The 19,081-nt window shown below is 45.1% G+C and overlaps 1 protein-coding gene and 1 long non-coding RNA gene across 7 annotated transcripts in view; both read right to left on the bottom strand.

Moving 5' to 3' along the window:
- TSHZ2 (teashirt zinc finger homeobox 2) overlaps positions 1-19,081 on the bottom strand; it is a 439,172-nt gene that overhangs the window by 305,400 nt on the left and 114,691 nt on the right. The window lies entirely within an intron of this gene.
- On the bottom strand, positions 4,569-7,103 carry LOC125108258 (uncharacterized). Its single transcript, XR_007129859.1, has 3 exons — positions 6,576-7,103; positions 5,800-6,357; positions 4,569-5,505 (listed from the first exon to the last, which is right to left on the bottom strand). It is a non-coding gene; the product is annotated as an uncharacterized LOC125108258 (long non-coding RNA).

Raw genomic sequence — 19,081 nt, 5'->3', positions numbered from 1 at the left:
AACCAAATCAAACCAAACATAGTGGTCTCAAGTGATCAGGAGTGCTCAATATTAAATTTGGAGCAATGTGCCATATCTTCATTATCATGTGGAGATGCTCTGTGAACACCTTTGTTAACTGGTTTACAGATTGGTTTGGGATTGTTCAGCAAGCTAATCTGTGATGCTGAAGGTATGAAAGAAGCCCTTGGCCTGTGCCATTCAATGGAAATATAAAGAGAGCCGCATATGTAATCTAAAATTTTCTAGAAGTCACATTAAACAAGTAAATAGTAAGGAATACCATTAATTTGATAATTATTTTATTTAACTCAATAGAGCCCAAATGTTGTCATTTTAGCAGCTAATCATTGTAACAAATCATTGACAAGATTCTTCTACATTTTTTTTTCATACTAAGTCTTTGAAATTCCAGGTATATTTTATATTTCCAAGTATCTCACTTGGGATTAGTGGCATTTCAAGTGCTGGATAACAGTATGTGGCTCATGGCTACTGTGATGGGCAAAAGTGTTCTAGACTGTCTGCCCTAGATTCAGGAGTCCTAATAAGAAGTCCTATAGAACTTGACCTCTCTTACCACAGAACTTATCTTCATTCTTGCCATGGTTTGATTGGTAGTGTCTCTCTCATTTGTTTAAGTTTGGTGGTACCTGGCTATAAACAGATCCATTCTGTTCACTGTTGTAACACTAATTTCGGAAACAGTAGGTGCTCAAGAAAATTCATTGAATAAAGGAGTTAATAATTCAATGAATGGATGGATGTTTATATTTTATGAAAAGAGAGACCTTTTTGAAGGAGAATCTGGTGCAGGAGACCCTACGAGTTCCCCACCAAGACCCCCTACTGGGGCAGCCACCCACTGCTATTGTGAGTGGTGGCAGCTGGCCACCCACAACTGCCCCCCTGCAGAATTGTCCTCAAAAGCTGGCAGGTACCAACTTACCTGAAAAGTTACGACACCTCCCTGCCACCCACAACCAATGTCTGACTGACACTGGGATACAAAATCCATCCTCCTTGTCTCTAAAGAGGAGAAACCCACTGGGCGTTAAGTTCCAGAGCCCTCCGTCTGTGCTTCAGACCAAAGTTAGACTTTACCTGGGACCACATCCTTCCTCAGCATTGTCTTGCCTCCCTCACACCCTTACAGGTTTTACTGCAATCGCTCAGTAAATCACCCATGCCCAAATCCTTGCCTCAGGCTCTGCTTCTAGTGAACCTGACATAAGGCACTATAATTCTGTTTTGTCATGTTTTAACTCTTCTTCCTCCCTTCCTCCCATCCTTCCTCTTTAAAATTTAAATCATTTGTTTCTTACAAAATCTTTCCCAAATATCTTTCCTTACTAACCCTCAAACTATCAATATGTTGCTTTATAAGAACCATTTATCAATGTAGCTGAAGCCTTCAAAGGCATTTGGGTTTTTTTTATTTTACTCCACGAAGGCACTGTAAATTCTCTGAGTGTGCCGATCAAATCATTGTGGTCAACAGCAAAACCCACAATGACACAATTTTACAATTCTCCTGAGTGATAAAAGGGGAGTGATAATTCTGTCATTCCTCCATGTGGCCTTGCTATAACGTTGAGTGTGACATGACTTCATGAAAATACATATTTCTCATCCTATCTGGCTGCCATTTCAGCTATTCAGGAATAGAGAGACAGGTGGATTGCGGGAAATCTTGGAAAGAGATTAAGCAGGGAGAACTACATTGAATTTGTTTACGGCTTGGCCAAAAGATGAGAACAAAGAACAACTTAGAATCCAAGTGACACCCTGAATGTATTTGCCTTTTGTCAGGTTTGCGGATTTTTAAAATGGGCATATCTGTTTGTACTCCCAAATGACCTTTCAATGCCATTAACTAGGTTCCATGACCTGCTGCTCCTCTTTCTGGGAACCCTGCTCTCCCTAAGGGTCACCACTCAATCTAAAGCTGTTTCCTTCTCCTTGCACTATTCTCAAACACATGACCATGTGTTATATGCTCAGCAGCCCTTAGCATGAGCCAATTACCTTATATAGTTGCCTACTGCCTCTGCCACTAGCAAGAAAGCTCCCTGAGGACGGGCATTTTTGCCTATCTTTTTCGCTTCCCAATCCCCAGTGCCTAGAACAGGGTCTGGCACATTGTGGTTGCTTGGTAAGTATTTGCTGAGTGGAAAAATGACCCAGGTTACTTTGTGTCACTCCTAGTCTTTCTTGATAGGGAAGAGATAGATGTCTCATGTTGCCTCTTGCAGGCAAGGAGGACATTGGCTACAAATCTCACTAGGCAGTGAGGATGGTGTTAACACCTTAACTAGGTGTTAAGGACGGTCCCCTCAAAATTCATATGTGGAAACCCTAACCCTCAACGGGCTGGCTTTATGGGGTAGGGTCTTTGGGAGGTTATTAGGTTGCAAGGGTAGAGCCCCCCGATGGGATTATTGCCCATTTAGGAGGAGACATAGGAGAGCTTTCTCCCTTCTTCCCACCTCTATCTGTGTCTGTCTCTACCATGTGAAGAAACCAAAAAGAGAACTCTCACTAGAACCCAACCACACGGACACCTGTCTTGGGATTCCAGACTCCAGAAATTTCAGTGATTCAAGCCCCCCCCACTCCATGGTAGTCTTTTTATAGTAGTCCACAGACCTCAGCAAATATAAACATGTGCATTTGCATCCTCGTTGGTGATCTTGGGAAAGATCTGCTAAAACCTCAATCTCAGGATGTGACCAGTGGCCTTGACTGTGGTGTTGGAAGCTCTCCAGATAAGAGTCTGGTCTAAAGTCACAGCCCAACTTCCCTGGCTTTCTAGCTTCAACCAGAGACATTGGCTTTTCATTCTTTGCTGGGAACAGGAAGCTGAGATGAACAACGCTTCTGCCCTCTAGACTGGTGAACACACAGAAGCTTGGCTTTCTTGGAAAAGATCTGGTTTTCTTCTCATGAGGCAGTCTTGCACGGATTCTTTTGCCTTTTTCTTGCTGGGCTTTGGAGTAATAAAACTACCAGTTAAAGGATCTACAAAAGACACAGATGCTTCCGGAAGGTTGATGATTCAGTCAACAAACATGGTACGGCCGATCTTAGCCAGAAACTTACTTGCACAGAAATGGTGATGGTGAGGAAACAGCAAAGAAACAAATGGCCGTGGCTTCCAGGCCAAAGGAGCTCCCGCTCTAGCAGAGCACACTGGCTTCAGTTATATAATCACGTGAAAAAAAGAAGATTGCCACTGCGATTAATGCTACAAAGGGGTTTACGGGCAGGGGAACCTATTGTGAGGGGCCGGGTCCGTTCTGGAGGTCAGGGAGTATTCCCTGAGACAGGAGACTGGAGCTATGGTCTTATGTAGGAGTAAAAGTCAACAGGGGGGAATAAGGGGCTGGCCTCCAAGTGCTGGAGAGAGGCATGCGGGATCTCCGGTACTGCACCTGCCAGGGACACTACTCACACCATGTTTGACGTGGTCAGTTGCTTCTAAAACTGGGTAATGAGGCCCTTGTGGCCAGTTGGACAAACAGCATGGGCACCAGCCACGGCACAGGGGCATGGGTTGGGGGCCGGGGGACTGTGGGAGTTGAGAGATGATGAATGAGCCTGAGGCCGGGGAGTGAGGAAGAGCCTGGGGCACTCCAAAGAGGTGGGCTGTGGGAAGCCGCTGGTATTTCTATTTTAAAGACACTTACATTGAAGACAGGAACCTCCAGGTTATACCAAGCAAGGTATTACCTGGCAAGAATGGTTTGCCAAGCAGTAAACCCAAGGTGAGCGCACGGCCGGATCCTAGGGCAGCTCCCATCCTTCCCTACACATGCATTTCTCTTTTGTCATTTTGGAAAAAAAAAACCAGCAACAACAAAACCTCTGAAAATAATAATAATATGATATGATGTAATGTCATTTCTACATAGCAACCATTCCTTGATGCATCCAGATACATTTAATTCAGATGAGAGCCATTAAGGAGAGACATCATTATCTCCATCTTATGGGTGGGAACACTGAGGTCCAGAACGGCTGCGTAGCTAGCCGGTCCCACAATGCCAGCCTCACTCCGCTCAGGCTCCTCTGACAGTCATAGCAGCGATGTGCTGGGTAGCCCCTGGCTGGACGGAGCTCCCAGGCACTCCCACAGACATCCATCATTCCTTCCTTGTTCTCTCATTCCCTGTGATCCTAAAATTCTTTGTCTTGATTGCAAAGGTCCTGCATGAGGAGGCCCCTGTCTCTCACCTGCCTCATCTCCTGTTACTGTCCCCTCACTCATGCCCCTGCCGCCCCGTCTCCCTCCCCCTCAGCCCTCCCAGCAGCCTTTGCTGTTGCAGCTCTCTTGCCTGGAACACGCTGCCCTCCCTCTCACGTGACTCATTCCCTCGCTTCATTCTGCTCTGATGACCTAACGAAAACACTTGTATGCCCCCCCCCAACTCCCCTCCCTTTGTTTTCTATTTTTTTGCCTTGCATTACTTTTTTCTGCCATGGCACCAAGCAGTCCCTAAAATTAAGGCATATATTTATGGCCTTCCTCTCTTCTAGAAGGTAAGATCCATAAGCGCAAAGACCTTGTATCCCCACCTGTAGCCCAATGGTTGACAAAGAGCAAAGCTCCCAAACGTACTTGTCGCACGAGTAAGTCAGTGTAAGTCAGTGAATGAATAACGAAGGCTAACTTGGTGGGGGAGGGGGGGCAGAAATGCATAAGATTTGGTGCCTACAAGGACGCTTCATCCTGGGCCAAACCACTGAGGACTAATGCTTCCCACATGCAAGGAAGACAGCTAAATGTCTGAAACCCAACCCGGACCTCTTTCTGCCTCTCAGATCCAGACTCAGAAATTGCTGGGCCCAATTTGAAAATCTCGGTAACTCTTACTGAGTGAACATGAGCGCTGATCATGCTCCTGAATTCGCTGCAGGCAAATAAACACATACCCCAGGCACAAAATAATTTAAGCAGAAGCCCGAATAATCACATCTCTTCCCTACTACCTCCATGCCGGGGGACTTGGGGTGAGAGCAGGTTTGTGTCCAGCCCGGAGATGGCTTCTCCCCGGGCACAGCCAGCCATCTGGGGATGATGCCCCATGGAACAGTGAAAAGAATTTACAGAGTCAGCATGCCAGGAGGTATTCCCCGAGATGTCCATTTTGCACCCAAAGTTTCCAACACGCTGATGCTGGTGGCTGACAAATACGACTTGACCAGGTGGCAGTGGGAAGCGGCAGGTGGTACTTATGGAGTGCCTACTGTGTACTCTAGAGTTTGCCTTGATCACCTCATTTTATCTTCATGACACACCCGTGAGTTGTCTATTTCCACTTAACAGATGAAGGCCTGAAGTTGAGAGGTCCCATGATATATCCCAGCTAATAATGCTCGAGGCCAAGTGCATGCACAGGTGCATCTGGCTCGGAGCTGGGCTTCCCAGTGCTCATCTCAGAGTGTCTCTTCATGGGATGCTTTGCACAGCCACAGACCACAGACAGGTACATCGGAATAATCCTAGATGTAAATTTACAAGAGATGAGGAAAGTAAGCATCCTGGTTCAGAGGAGGCCAAGCATTCATCATCCACTCAAGGAATGTTATGAGCCTCTTGCTGTCTCCGGGGCATTGTGTCAGGTGTCGGAGAGCCAGTGTTGACTGAGGAGGACCAGTCACTCTGTCCTCTCCTGGACCTGTCATGGAATGCAGACCTACCGGGGAGACAGCCTCATATGCACACTAACACTAATCAATTTGTGGTAAGTGGGGCTTCAGGATATTGGAAACATTTAGGAGAGGGGATTAACCTACTCATAAGGACTCACTGCCAGAGCTGGTCATCGTTCCTAAACACAGCCAACGCCAACATGGGATGCATTTTTCTGGACATTAGAGGGTACTTTCTGGGCACAGAGGAATGTTTTCTTTGCCTCGTAGGTATTCTAAACCTTTCTTTAGGACTTCTAAATAGTTATATTTACCAAAGAGACTTCTATTATCTGAGGATGGCAAATATACGCACAGCCCAGTCGGATACACGCCAGCAAACAGAAGAGACAGGTAACTATCAGGTAAATTTTAGATACATGAGTGGCTTATAAATAAACATTCGATATACCAACAGAGATAAACTAACAATAAGTAAGTGGATTTAATATGGTTAGATACACAAAGCTATTTCAGGGAGATAAACAGCAGTGGGATAAAGGAGAGCCAAGTATACAGGGGAACAAATAAATTCCGGAAAGAAAGAAAAGGAAGAAAAGGAAGAAATTCTCCTCCAGGAATCGCTGATAATGTCAACAGCATTCACTCTTACCACGGTCTCGGTATAGGTTGAGTCCGCTAATCTGTTGTAAGCTATATTCTCTACAGACAGATAGAATACCGGAGAGAACATTAAGACCACCTATTTCTATTTCCCTGACACCTGACTTCTGTAGGCTGCCTCACTGGCAAAGGGAGAAGCTGAGGGCTTATCGAATATGCAATCTTCCAGCAAAGATTCTCAGACGTTGCATAAATCACAAACTTGCAGACTATGGGCCCTGCAAAGTTGCCTCGCCCATCCCACCCCCTTGCCTTACCCCGTTCCCGGGCCCAAATCGTGGGGTTACGAAGATCCCCATATCTTGGAAGAAGACTTTAAAAAAAAAAAAAAAGAGAAGGTTATTGTCAAGCCCGTTCAGGTAGCCTCGGTAGGTGGGGATTTATGTTATACCCCAAATGAGTTTCCTGTTAGGATGACTTCTAATCTGAATGTCATTTCAAGGACAACTGGAAGGAAGAACAGGCAAATGACGCGGTAGAAGGCATTATGGTGGGTGTGGGGCAGCATATCTACACAGGACCCCACTCTCCAAAGGGGCTCTGTGGTCACTGTCTTGAAGACATTTTTAATAATTTCATTGAATTCGTGTTTTGTAAGGGGAAGTCTAATGGAACAGGAGGCAACCGCTGGGGACCCAGAGCCTCAGGTCAGAAGTGGTTCTACCCCTTCCCAGCTCCCTGGGAAGGCATCTCAGCCGCTCACAGCCTGCCCTCTGGTGACCAGATCTCACCTGACTTCCTCCTCCCTGCCTTGGTCCTGTTACTGCTGTCAGTCAGTCTCCAGGGGTGGCTGGGTCGTGTTGGGGAGGTGGGGGAAGGCCCACCTTCTGCCACTGCTCTCAGATCCCTGTGGGAGCCTGGGGATGGGTCAGGGGAGGGTCAAGGTCAGACTGTGATGGGGGGGGCGGCCCCTGATCCAGGTAACAAGTCCATCGGGTGCAGAGGTTACCATCTTTTGGGGTTCATCTCTCCTCCACGACTCAGTGGTGGGCCTGAGTGTGGAGGTGATGGACTTCTCTGCCTCCGGCCTGGGACGTGCATTTTCATCTTGCCCTGGGCTCTGCCCATCAGTTGTAAGCCTTGATGTAAGGAAATGAAAGGTAAGTATTTACAGCTGTGGGGTTCACCTACTCTTCCTTAAAACCATCTCTGGGGAACTCACAGGGGCCATGCATGAATGCTCCGGCTGGCTTCCCTGCCGACGCGCGCTGGGAGTGTACGTTGCTGCCCCTCAAAGTTAGGTGCTCCCCCACCCCCCACTTGCCTTCACATTCTGGGAGAAGCTTCAATTGCTGGTGCACATTTTCTTTGTCTCTGTCACGTCAGTCGCCATGTTTCAAAGGATGGCGGCTTTATCAGTGTGGTGCCCGAATGAACGAGAAGGACAGGGATCAGAGCCCCTGGCATGAGTATGAAGTAAGCCTTTGTGATGTTAGTCTCCAGGGGTGGGGATTTGGGAGTTCGTGTGATAGCAAAAGCTAGGCTCTACTGATGGATACAATCTCCATGTTGAACGGTTCTTCCCAGCACGCTTTCTGGAAAATTGCAGACGCTTAGTGTCTACTTACTGAATGACTGAATGACCTTCTCCTAACCAAGGCTAGGAGTCTCAGGGAGATAGATTACGTAGATATATTCTCCCTTGATTAGTGGATCTGGCTAGAAAAGTCCCTTCTATATCAATCTATCATCTTGATTTCCTAACTTCTTTGCTTGATCTCCTACTTCTCTCTTGACTCTTTCCTTCTTAGGGGTTCTCTCTTTCCTCCCACTCCTCTCTTTTAATTTCTCTTTCTTCTCTGCCTCCCAGAGAGCTTTTGGAAAACCACACAAATGTGGGCAGCTCCTAAAACCGCAGCTCCCATCCACCTTTCTCGCTCCGCGCCGTGTCTTCCCTCCAACCGCACCGAGTCTATTTAGCTGTCTGCTGGCATCTGACTCAGTAGGCCCAAAATGGGATTTCACGTCATCTTCAGAACCGTCAACATTCCCCCAGTCTCTGCCTCCACGTATATATCCGTGGCACCAGCAGCCCTCCAGCTCTCTCTGTAGCTTTATTTTAGGTTTTGCATCTGCTTTTTTAAATTTTTATTTTAGTTTTATCTGTCCCCAAACTTTCCTCGGCAGTGTCTTCTGGATTCACTGTGGCCTGGATTTCCATACCTTGGCCCCATGATTCCAGTACTCGCTATCTCAAGCCCCAACTGTCCCAACAGATCTTGACCTGCCTTCCTTGCCTACAACATCAGTTTTTTTATACTTTTTTTCCACTGTGTAACTCGATCCTTCTTATAGAATGATGATTCTCAACTAGCATGCCACCAAGTATTGATGAATGCCTAAAGTGGTTTTCTTTTCTTTTTTTTTTTTTTATTTTTTCTTTTTCCTTTCTTTTTTGGCTGTCCTTGTTACATGAGGTCACAACTTATCTGGGGATCATACGATAGGAGTGGCGGCCTGAACTGCCTGGAGGGGTCTGGAAGATAGCAGAGTGAAGGTGCTTGTGAGTCACGATGAACTTGGGGGCACCCTGATTATGGGAGCCACGCTCTGAGCTCCAGCCAGCTGCGGTGGCATGGAAACATAGGTCTGGTATGGTGCAACGCTCCAATTTCCCAAAGAAGCCACAAAGAGGGATGGTAGGTGAAAATACCAAAATGTGAAAACCATGTTTTGTTTTGTTTTTAAATATAGTGAGGCTACAGCAGAATGCTTCTGGGGGCCACATCAGGTGAGATGGCTGGATGCGGTGAGATGAGATGAAATGGGAACTCAGGGCAGAGAGAGACCTAGCGAGCCATGATGTCTATGAGGTCACGTGAGGAAGAGAGGGGGGACACATAGTCACAGAGGACACTGAGCATCACAAGGTAGACGGGGAACCAATTTCTCTGGCCCCGAGTTTCTGCTTCTATCGTCATTAGGAAGGCGCAACAAGAGCCACATCAACAACCAGAGAGCAAGTCGTTTAAAAGGGGAGATGCCATTACAAATCTGAAAATAACGGAAAGGAAGAACCGAGTTTGTTAGGTAGAATACTGCAGAGCATTTGGGTGGGGCGTTTGTGGAGTGCGGGGGCGGGAGGCGGGGTCTCTGGACGGGTGACCCAGTTACAGAATCATCAGCAGCCAGCGGGGATGTGGCCAAAGGCCCCCTGAAAGTCTCCTTCAATGCATAGGAGGTGAGGTGCTTTTGTGTGTGTGTGGGGGGGGGGGGGAGATCGAAGGCTCCTTTAGCGAGATTGGTAATGAAGGACTCAAAAAGAGAGGGTGCTCGGGAGGGAAGTGTTTGTGCACAGAAAAAAATACAGAAAGACAGATGGATCGGTGTAATTGAGACAGACAGATTTCCCATGAAATTCTGAGTTAACAGGAGGTGAACACATCCCTTGGACCAACGATCTCCTACACGCTTTAACTCTCACTCATTCACTCCGCAAACCCTGAGAAGTAGTCTTATATTTACACTCATTTTAAGATGAGCTATGGCAGAGCATTGAAATATTTTAATTATTTATCTACTTACTTATTAAAAAGGAAGACTTAAGAATGTTGGAAGGGAGAACGGAGAAGTCCGGGAAGGAGAGGGTGAGAATTCGGAGGTCCATGTGAAGTCCCTCCAGTTAGAAAGAGGTAATGAGGAATTCCAACTAAATGCCCTGGGTCCACTGTTGAAGAGTGTCAAAAGGGAGAGTTGCATTTTGTTCAGAAACCACAGGAAAGGAGAAAGAAATCAATGGTATGAAATTATTGGCGAGCAGGGAAGTTGAAGGAAGAGAACTAACAGCCTCTTTGCTTTTGTTTCATAAATAAATCACGTGGGACGTGGGGCTCTGTTACTCTTAAGGATTTGACACAGACTTTTGGTTGAGGGAGAACTTAAATTAATCATAAGACAGGTCTTGGATATCGAGAAGGGATTAATCATCTAGAAAGAAACCAAGGATGGATTATTTCATATCTTTGGGTTCTACTCAAATATGCATCCAACTCCACCAGACTCTTGGAGCCATATGGAATCCTTTCCGGTGCACCTGGTCACAAAGTCTTCCCAAAAGGGATGCTCTGTGAAGTCATGGCTCCAGGCTTGATGCTCTGAGATAATTCTCAGAACTTGTCACTGTCTGTACTGCCCTTTGCTTTGCGGAGAACACTCACCCTCCTCCAGACTGCAGGCAAACACCTAGCCCTCCCCCTCAGGGCGCTCTTAAGAGTGGTGGAACGCAGACTAAGAATACAACCCTTTCATTTAAACAAGAAAATCCCTCCTCGTGCATCATTTACATTGTCCAGAGTGTGGCGGGAAGCATGAAGGAACACAACTCTCTTTCTCTCCTCATCAACACGGCCGCAGTCCTGGGCCCAGGCACAGAAAGACTGTAGTCCCAGGAGGCCTCCATGCTTTTTGCTGGATTTTTCTAATGTCCTGCCTATTCGAATGAGCAATCATAAATATGAGTTAGGACGCTTTTAAAAATTCAGATTTGGGGGCACCCCAGTGCCTCAGTTGGTGATGTGGCCAGCTCTTGATTTTGGCTTAGGTCATGACCTCAGGGTCATGAGATCAAGCCCCGAGTTGGGTTCCGCACTGGGCATGGAGTCTGCTTGAGATTCTCTCTCTCTCCCTCTCCCTCTGTCCCACCGCACACATGCTTTCTTTCTCTCAAAAAAAAAAAAAAAAAAAAATTCAGATTTTCAGGCCCCCCTGTCAGAATTTCTGATTAAATCTGAGCCCAGGTCTAGAAATCAGCATTTTAATCAAATTCCCCAGTTGGAACTTAAACTGTCTTTCTAAAAGCACTCTTCCACAAGTCCTGAAGAATAAGAAATTTTATCCTGAATTGTCCTGGCCAGAGATGAAGGGAGGAATTAACATTTGGAGAATTTAACATTTTCTTGGAGAAATTAACATTTACAAAAGCCACGCTTTCCTTAACTGAAGGACATTAGGGACTCAGGGGGTCAGAAGGCGAGATGAGTTTCTGAAAGAGAATTGCCTCTTCTGAAGTTAAAAGAATTCAGATCAACAAATACGAGGTGGAGCTCCCACACACCAGAGAAGGAGAGACCGTGGTCTCCCATCCAGGATCTTTTGGGAGGATACGTGTGGCCCACACAGGGGTGTGAGCGCACACACATACATGAGTGTACACACACATGCACACACACACACAATAATGACAGCCATCTGCCCTTGCATTTCAGAACTCTGGGCCATCCTTCTAGATCTGTCACATGACTGATCCCAGTTTGGGTTCGGAAAATGTGGTCAAGGAAAGTAGGCTATGAGGGAAACTGAGGCAGAAGCACAAACCAAGTGTACAAAAGGAAGAAGCCTTCAGGCTATGAAATATTCCTATCAGCTGACATGGGTGATGCTGTAATAAGTATTGCCTGAAGGTCTTATCCTTGTGAATCCTCACAGTAACCCTACGGACAGATCCATATACCCATGGCTATAACCCACGGCTATAGGGATTTCATAGATAAGGAAACCAAGGCACAAAGGATCAAAGAATCTTCCTGGCAAGCAGGCAGAGGAGAAGGAACCGAATCCAGCAATGCTCCCACGTGTATGTTCACCAGGATGATACGCTGAAGCTTTCTGGTGATGAGCTTACTGGGACTGGGTCTTCAGGGTCGGATAGGGATCTGGGCAGAAGGTAGCCACTCCAGGGTCTAGAGTGTGGCTCTCATGGCAGGCACTGGGGACACCGTGGTGAACAAGGACAACAGGACAGAAGCAATGGGCAAGCCACGGGGAGACAACTGTTCCTATGACCTGTTGCGAAGTCTGAGGAGGGCAGGTGGGATTAGTATCGATGGATGGTAAGCAGGTGGTCAGAGGAGATGCGACCCAACCTTTGGCCTTTGGGGACATTGGACTTTTGCTATAGGTACTATGGTATCTTTAAAGCCCTGGTTCCCAAGAGGGGGAGGTTTTGTCCCTCGGGGGACATTTAGGCACTCTCTGGAGACGTGTCTGGTTGTGAGAATGTGGGGAGGTGGGTGCTACCAGCATCCAGTGGGTGGAGGCCAGAGGCACTGCTGGTAAACATCCCCCAGTGCCCAGCACAGGCCCCCACCGCCCCAGCCAAGAATGATCCAGTCCCCAATGTCAATAAAGGTGCAGAAAAGTTCAAAGCTAGTTAATGAAGTACAGCCTGAAACTCTCCTACCAGATCTTCCTAGAGTGACTCTACTTTGAATGTTTCATCTCACAATGCAGAAATCTTTAATCAAATGTGACTTTGTCCTTTGGCTTTAGGATATTATTATTCTGCTGGTGCCAATAATTAACCTTTGTTTAATAGGAAACCTTCCCTGGAGAAGAGCCAGGGCTCCTTACTCCTGAAAGACATCTCTGCTGGGAAGGGTGGGATGCCTCTTCTCCCTAAACAGGCCCAGAAATGCTAACAGGACCAGGCAACTTTAATTGCTCTGATGCTTTGCATATTTATGTTTGAGACCTTCGTATGAACTGTTACTTTAAAAAAGAAGGATCAGTTCATCTTTAAAAAGGAGGTGATTGATTGCTGCCAGTCAGGCATTCCTTCATTCTTGGCTTCCTCTTAGCCTCCGTAATAAGTTCTTCACGAACACCAGCCTGCTATTAAAGAATGGTATTCATCATAAGCCAAGCAGAGAGGAGGCAGAATTTGATGGGCACAATACCATATTTCAATACACAGTGTCCTTTTTGTTCAACTCAATCGGCTGTGTCATTAATATTTGAGAAAAAACACACGAAGACTTTGGTAAATTCTCATCAGAAATGAATAGCCCCTTTCCCAACTCAATTACCCATTACGGGGCACCCAGGTGATGCTGTCCTGCTAAACCTTCTATTTGCTTAAAATGCAAGTGAAAAGTACTTTCTGCAGATCGAATGTGGTGCTCTCAGCAACCTAAGTAGTCTGCAGCAGCGGGGGAACTCTCATCCTCGTCCCTGTTTTATTCAGTGCTCTTCTGGGTTTTCTAGTATCTGAGTGTGCATTCAGCCCCCTGGTTCGACTGGTTTCCCGATGGGTTCTAACTTTTGCAGATGACCTGAGACACGCAGAATTAATAGCAAGTGTGCCCAATGGTCAACATAGCCAACGGCCCGCAGATCATGGCATCTCTGTAGGGCGCAATCTCTTTGAACCCAGAAGTCCATTTCCTTCCACTTCAGATCTCATCAGACCATGCAAATTGCCATCAACCTTTCCACACTGGCTGAAGCAGGTCTAAGTCATGATCTCCCTTATTATCAGGGAAGTCATTAAAAGTCCATCAGATCAATTGGGCTCTGACATAACATTAAAAATGTTCTTGGGTGAAATCTATTTCTCCACTCCTATAACTGGTATATGTTCAAAGAGGTTCATAATGAAATCTTGTCCCATCTGTGTCAGCTCCTCAAGTTAACAATGAATATTAAAATCTAGGTGGTAAGAGCTGGATTCATCATGGAACATCAAAATCTGAACCCAAAAGGCCATGCTACGCAGAGCCGCTCGCTTCACATAAACAGCAAATATTCAATCTGACTGTGAAGAGGTGAGGGGCAAGTCTTCATCACATGCTTCCTGGAGGCCAGGTCAGTCTGTCTAAGAGCCTGAAATTACGGGCAACAGAATGAAGAAGCGAGATGGTTTTTAACGAAGTTATTAGGTGTGCTGGTGATTTTAGTTATCCTCCGCTCCCGTATGCCTGTTTTAGAGCCAGGCTGCCTCTCTACTTTCCCGAGAAACTGGGCAACCCCTTTTCCCCACAACAGTTTCTTCTTGGCTTCCGTGTGACGTTATGTCTTTCCACAATAAAAGCGGTCAACGCATGGATAGGTAGCAAGCGTTCAGCACATTTTAATTCTGGGAAAGAATCATCCATGAACTCTTCTTTAAACATACCATTGGAAATCTTTTTTTCTGACAACCTCCCGGTGGCTGGACTATCTGCTGAGCATTTGAAAAAGAAAGAAGTAGAACCCAAAGACACCCCAGTTTTGTTCAGAGACAGGCAAATCAAACCAATCTAAGAAATATGTTTTTTTTTTTAATACACTGGGGAGGTAGAAATCTCAAATAAGTGCTTGTGGTTGGGTTACTTTCTACTCTGATGCGTGGGAAGTTAGACCTTCTACACCAGGGCTTCTGAACCTCTTTTGTGCTTGACCCACTCTAGAAAACACATTTGACATGATGAGCCAGTACACGTTTATATGTATAAAGAAACAAATATTTAAAAACTATTACTTCCCTTGGTACCTGCAAGATACTTAGCCATATACTATTTTATTCTGTTTTTTTTTTTTTTTTAATGCTAGACATAACCAACAAAATTGATTGCCTAATGGGTCTTCCCTAATCTGAAAAACAGTGCTCTACCCCAAAATACAGGAGCTACTCCACTCAAAACCCAACAGGGATTCTGTGTTTCAGCATACTTACTTTTTTTACACATTGATTAGGGGTGTCTCTTATGAAGAATTTGGGTTATACCAGGAATTAGAATCATTAGTGTAGACCCCAAAACATGTTTCAGTTACAGAAGTCGTGGACATCCTCCAAGGTTTTTTTTTTTTTTAAGATTTTTACTTATTTATCTGCCAGAGAGAGACAGCAAGAGAGGGAACACAAGCAGGGGGAGTGGAAGAGGGAGAAGCAGGCTTCCTGCTGAGCAGGAAGCCCGAGATGGGGCTTGATCTCAGGACTCTGGGATCATGACCTGAAACAAAGCAGACACTTAAACTCTGAGCCACCCAGGCGCCCCATTCTCCAAGTTTTATAAAGGTTGTTTCTACCGTCTATAAATTGTACCCTTCACCATGCATGTTTTTTGTTTTTGTTTGTTTGTTTTTAAGCCCCAGGGGGCTTAACTCGGGGCACTCATGACCCTGAAATCAAGACCTAAGCTTAGATCAAGAATTGGATGCTCAACTGACTCAACCCCCTGGGCGCACCAGGCATGGCTTTATTATAGGGTTTTTTGTTTTTTTTTCTTCTTTCCTTCCTGCCTCTCTTCTCTCTTTTTCTTTTCTAGCTGAAGCTGGGTCTACATGATGAAAAGTGAAAGAGTTAATTGTCTAAATGTTTCCAAATATACAGATGCTTTGGCATCACACAGTAGACACCATGATGTTCCCACCCCTGCCTTCGTGACGATGTTTCAGTGTGTGCAGAGAGGAGTCTTGGGTAGGGGGATTCTGACAGTGTTTCTTGAGCTAAAGCTGCACATATATTGTATATTATCTTCCAAATATAGGAAATAAGTTACCATCAAAGTGCAATTTTATTTTTAACTTTTTTCCTAAAGACTTTATTTACTTAGAGAGGGAGAGCACGCATAGGCATAAGGACAAGGGGCAGGAAGACTCTCTGCTGAGTGGGGAGCCCGATACAGGGCTCGCTTTGAGCACCCCAAAATTGTGACCTGAGCTGTAGGCAGACACTTAACTGACGGAGCCACCCAGGTGCCCCAAAATGCAAAAATGTCTCATTGCCTAGAAAGTTAGGTCCTGGAAACCTGCCCTAACACCATTAGATATTCAGTAGAATTTAGGATAAAGTAGGTTCATCTTGGAAACCAGCTAAAAAATTTCGTTATTTAGTACTGCAAGCGTAGGTCTTCGTGGGGGATATTCCAACAATGAGGGCAACAATGAGGTTCCCAAAGAGGTTATTTTAAAACTGAAAACAAAATGTAATCATTTCAAAATAGAAATCAATATTCACATATCTGGTTCATACATTTGACTTTAACATCTTTTCTTTTCATACAAAACGAGATGCTTGAACCTCGCCGTGGATGTGACCTCTACAGGAAACTCAGTGGGAAAAGTATTTGAAACTGCATGTTGCCAAAACAAATTGATGATGAATTTTTCAGCTCAGTTCTTGTATTGAATTACAAAGTGTATTAGCAAAAGCAACTCAAGAGGTGATTGCAATACGATTCAAAAGGAGAGTATAAAAAAGAGGAGGAAAGTCAATTGTACCTTGCTATCGATACTCTCAGAGGGTGGAAGTTACAGTTTCTACAAATTCGCAGAAAGTTTTAAGATTAAGAATTGATAGAGGTTTGGATTAAATGAGAGACGCCTAAATTGTATTCTCTGAACATCAAGAATACAGATAGTTTAAATGCAGAACATCTTCCTGGTTTCTACCAATAAGAGTGATGGGATATTAAAAGTCCATAAGATTATTGGCTCTCCTCAGGATTTGTAAGGCAATAAGGTATAAATTGATGTAAGTGATAAGAAAAATCATCCCCCTCCTTTTTCATTATTAATGACCAAATATTATTAAATCAATGATTTGGGTGATGATCTGAACAGGTTATTAAATATCATAAATTATTAACCTTAAAAGTTGATCAGAGCTATGAAAATAACTCAAGTTAATGGGAATCTTTGGATTTCTAATGAAATATCCAGTCACTGACAAAACATCTCTGTTAGGATTTTTGGAACATGAAAAAGCAGAGACCGCAGATGTCCTTAAGGAAGAGAACAACATTCCTTGCCGGATTACAGGAAATTAAAAAACCAGATATCCATGATCAAAATAATGGGAGATTAAAGAGACCCAGTAAAAGGTGCCAATGGCTACAGGGAATTCATTTCTCCTCAGTCCTGCCCCGGCTCCCCCCCTTCAATTAATATTGCACCAATTGTTTCATAAACCTCACAAAATTGGGAAACCAGCCATGGATTTGTCAATGCTGGGTGTGCCTCCAGCACTGGGGGGCTGGGCGTAAAGCAATTAGTCGGTGGCTCTTGGCCAGCAGCACTATCCGTTCCAATTACTTTGCCTTGAGCAAGGTGTATGTGGAAGAGTATTTTGTCCAGAGGTTATACAATAAAAGGCAGTGGAATGTGATTTAATTTAGAAGGGACAAGGAAACAGGAGACCAGGGTTGGGGGGTGGGGTCCAGAGCAGGCAAAGAAGGTTTGATGGCTTTGACCCTTTGTGAAATCTTAGTTACCATCCCTGGAAACACTGACACAAACAAGCCACGGATCCCAGCTGTCATTGAAACTGAAGGCAAACAGATGCCCCATTGCTCTCTCTTTGCATACCTTCTCCACTGCAGGCTTCCTGCTAAAACAGGATCGTGCCAAAAAGCATTATCCTGTGGTAGAATTTCCCAATATTAAAGTGACTCCATTACTGAAGCGTTTAAAGACATGTACTTTTTTTTTTTTTAACCATTTAATGCAAGGTGAGCCCTGAATGCTAATGGGGACAGGAAGCCACAGCCAGCAAGGGATTTAGACTTTTTTTGCAAAACCAGACAGGTGGGGCAGGACCCGGGCAGTAACCTGGAAAACAGGAATGCAGAAGAGCTTCCTTCTTTAGAAATGAGAGGGCGAGGAGTTAAGAGGTCTGGTCCTGGGATCAGAGGCCAAATCAGGGCTCTATCTTTTCCTATCTGTAGGATCTCGAGCGATTTACCTATGCTCAGTGAGTGTCCAGGGTCAATAACGTATACTTTCCAACGGCAGTTGAGGGCTGGATTTTAACTACAAGCACTCAGCAGCTTCTTAGCCCCAAGCCAGGCACTGAGTGTTCATTCACTCAGCACGTACTGAGCGAATTCCTTCTATGTCTCCTTCCCTGTTCTTGCACATGGATCCAGCTATCATGACCTTTCCAGACCATTCACGGAAAATGACAAGAAATAAGCAAAAAACTACTCATGATACTTTCAGGTCAAAATAACCACTAGGAAAAAAATAAAACAGGAAGTATGATAGCAAGTGACCAAAAGAGGGACAGTTTTTATTTCAGATGCAGAAAATTAGGGAAAGCTTCCTGCCGGAGGTCAAGTCTCCGCTGGAACTTGGAAAGCACATAGCTGTTAGAACAGGAAGTGGGGTCAAGACTATTCTAGGAGAAGAGAATTGCAAAAGCGAAGGTTCTCCATCAATGTTGAGGATGATAATAGCAGGGATCATGATTTTTATGACTAAGTTGGGAGTTGGGACATTCACGACCAGCCCCCATAAAATCTTGTCTTCGGAGGGAGACAGCTGGCATCAGGCACACCTTGTCCCCACGCAAAGCCTTGCATGCTGTCTCTGAGCACCCCCTCCCCCAGCTGGGGCTCAGTCAAAGGCTTCATTTCATTGCTTCTCAGACATCATTGGGAAGGGGGTCGCCATCCATTTACCCCCAAGACTAGAATTATTTGTATGACCACGAGATGGCATTGGAGGTGGTCCAAGCACTGAGGCAAAGACTCATTGGCAGTTAAATCATGCTAAGACATAACAGTAAGTAAATATGCCCAGAGAGGGAATTTCAGCCATCCAAGGACACAGAAAAACCACAGCTCTGGCCTCAAAACTGCATTCCTCATATATCTAACCCATGTTCTTATGCTATAGGATAAACGAAATAAATCAAGAGCCTCTTGGGATAGATCAGGAATAAGCCAGCAATAAATTCTGTTAAACTTACTTGTCAGTGCCTTGCCTGGAAACCTCACTTCTTTTTGGAAATTAAAAAATATTATTGAATGATGTGGCAATGTGGAGGAACTGAGAAGGAAATTCTCCCCGGAATTCCTACCTAATTTTCGAGGAGGTTAAATAATTGGAGACAATTCAGTTTTGGGGAGATTCGTCACGTGTTGGGATTTGAATGGGATAAAAAGAACTTTCTCTTCTGCGTGCTGCGCACTTACAGTTTTACTAACTTATAAATGGATGTCCAGCCACTTACCTTAGGCTTCTTCAGTTGTAGAATCACTAATTACAAGCACAGGACACAAAG

This window comes from Lutra lutra, chromosome 9 (genome assembly GCF_902655055.1).
Source record: "Lutra lutra chromosome 9, mLutLut1.2, whole genome shotgun sequence".
In the NCBI taxonomy this organism is placed as follows: domain Eukaryota; kingdom Metazoa; phylum Chordata; class Mammalia; order Carnivora; family Mustelidae; genus Lutra; species Lutra lutra.
This window is presented reverse-complemented; position numbering and strand designations above follow the sequence as displayed.